Below are 2292 nucleotides of genomic sequence, written 5' to 3'. Positions count from 1 at the left end.
AGATTTTCTGAGTAACGGTTTCTTCGTTGTATTGGGTCTTATTCAACGGCATGGTGACACATATACACACAGCCGCACCGTGTATGTATGCCCAGCTTATGGGTCTACACCGCGATGTTGGAGTCACCAACACAGCTTAACGTCGTCAACTGTTTACTCACTACGTATACGGCACTCGTCTGCGGTACGAAGCAATTGATAACACGTCCGATCGCGTCGGTTGCCGAAACGGGACTGAATATTAAACCTTATTTTGTTCAATACATCCTTTATTTGAAATTAATGTTGAGTACAATGTATGAACATATAATAATATGATTTCTTTTTCTTTATTTTCAGCATTTATTCAGACATTCATGAGGAAATTACAAGCATAAAATTATGGAGCAGAAAAGTTGAATAGATATATTACAGATATTTTCCAACGTGGAATGAAATACTAGAACATATAACAAAAACATACTATGCAAACATACTTTACTTTCTTGGATGATATATCCGGAAATATGTTTAAGGTAAAGAAATATTAAAGCTTATTTTCTTCAATACATTCTTTATTCCAAATTAATGTTGTTGAGTACAATGTATTAATATATAATAATATGATTTCATTTTCTTTATTTTCAGGATTTATTCAGACATTGATGAGGAAATTACAATCAAAAAACTACGGAGCAGAAAAGTTGAAAAGTTACATTAACCAAATTAAACACGGCGGAATGAAATACTATGACAAATGAGAAAAACGTACTCTGAAAACAGATGCAATTACTTTCTCGCAGGATATATAAGGAAATATGATTAAGGTAAAAGAAATATTAAATCATATTTTTTTCAATACATTCTTTATTCCAAATTAATGATTTTGAGTACAATGTATCAATATATAATAATATGATTTCTTTTTCTTTATTTTCAGCATTTATTCAGAATGGAATATTTCAATACAACTGTTCAACTCGTTTGAGACAAATTCAAGACTTCTAAACACAATACAAGCGCTATAAAAAAGATACAAGTGAATAGTGAAATAGAAACTCTGTTTCAAATTATTTTTTTTATAAATTATTACTTGGTAAAACTATTTATTTGAAAGTAGAAGAAAACACTGTGAATTGTAACTTAAATTCTATATTAAGGAAATTAGAATAGGAAGTTAAAGTTTAAGGGATTTATCTACTTTTATTAAACTATTTATTTGAAATATGATGGTATTACATTGTTTTTAAAGTCTATAACGTGCAAGACAAACTTATCTAATTTAATACTGCTCTTGCTTGAATAATTTCTGCACTGTATCGATTTAATACATCTACTACATAATATCTCTGTTGCAATTTTCCCCTCCGTGTCTGATCAAACGCTGAAAATAAAGAAGAAGAAATCATATTATTATATATTGTTACATTATACTCAACAACATTAATTTATAATAAAGAATGTATTGAAAAAAATATGGTTTAATATTTCTTTTACCTCAAACAAATTTCCTGATATATCCTGCGAGAAATTAATTGCATCTGTTTTCAGAGTACAATGTTGTTTTTTGTCCTAGTATATCATTCCACACTGTTTAATTTCTTTAATGAATCTATTCAAATTGTAACAACCGATAAAATTGACAATTCGACTATTCCTCCATGCATTTACAAATGTCCAAGTAAGAGCTTATTTCATGAAGCAAATACAGTCAGGGAAACCATATATATACGTAAACATAACTTTTGACAGGTATAGGTTAGAATGAACCACATCTTGAAAGTATTTACCGAATTACATATTGCAGGAAGTAGAATGCAAGATCGAATAATGTTGCCCAGTAATAAATATGCGCAAGTTTATTTGAGTTTATTAGAACTTTTTATGTTGCTGACAATGGCATGGTATGGTACGTACATTCTTACGTACTCTTGGCTACTCTTTCTAAAGTAGCATGTATCTCTGTACAAAAGGAAAAAGAGCATATAACAGTGGCCTTTCAATAATTGAGTATGACAGTCGAAATCAAAATGGGGGTATATTTGCCATTATTTGGTACGTAATTTGGTGGATTCCAAGTATGGGTGCAGTTGAATATAATGTATCAATATATAATAATACGACTTCTTGTTCTTTTTCTATATTTTCAACATCTGTTCGCACATTGATGGAAAAACTACAACCACAAAATGATGGAGTTGAAAAGTTGAATAGATACATTAAAGAAATTAACCAGCGTAGAATGAAATACTAGGATAAATAACAGAAACGTACTTCGAAAACAGATGCAATTACTTTCTCACAGGATATATC

General features: G+C 29.8%; 1 long non-coding RNA gene across 1 annotated transcript; it reads left to right on the top strand.

Moving 5' to 3' along the window:
- The first annotated feature begins 366 nt into the window (after positions 1–366).
- Positions 367–948, top strand: LOC123987875. The gene is made up of 3 exons (XR_006829515.1): positions 367–515; positions 628–806; positions 920–948. It is a non-coding gene; the product is annotated as an uncharacterized LOC123987875 (long non-coding RNA).
- The last annotated feature ends 1344 nt before the right edge of the window (positions 949–2292 follow it).

Source organism: Osmia bicornis, chromosome 1 (genome assembly GCF_907164935.1).
Source record: "Osmia bicornis bicornis chromosome 1, iOsmBic2.1, whole genome shotgun sequence".
NCBI lineage: Eukaryota > Metazoa > Arthropoda > Insecta > Hymenoptera > Megachilidae > Osmia > Osmia bicornis.
Note: the sequence above shows the minus strand (reverse complement) of the source record. Positions and strands in the feature narration are given on the sequence as shown.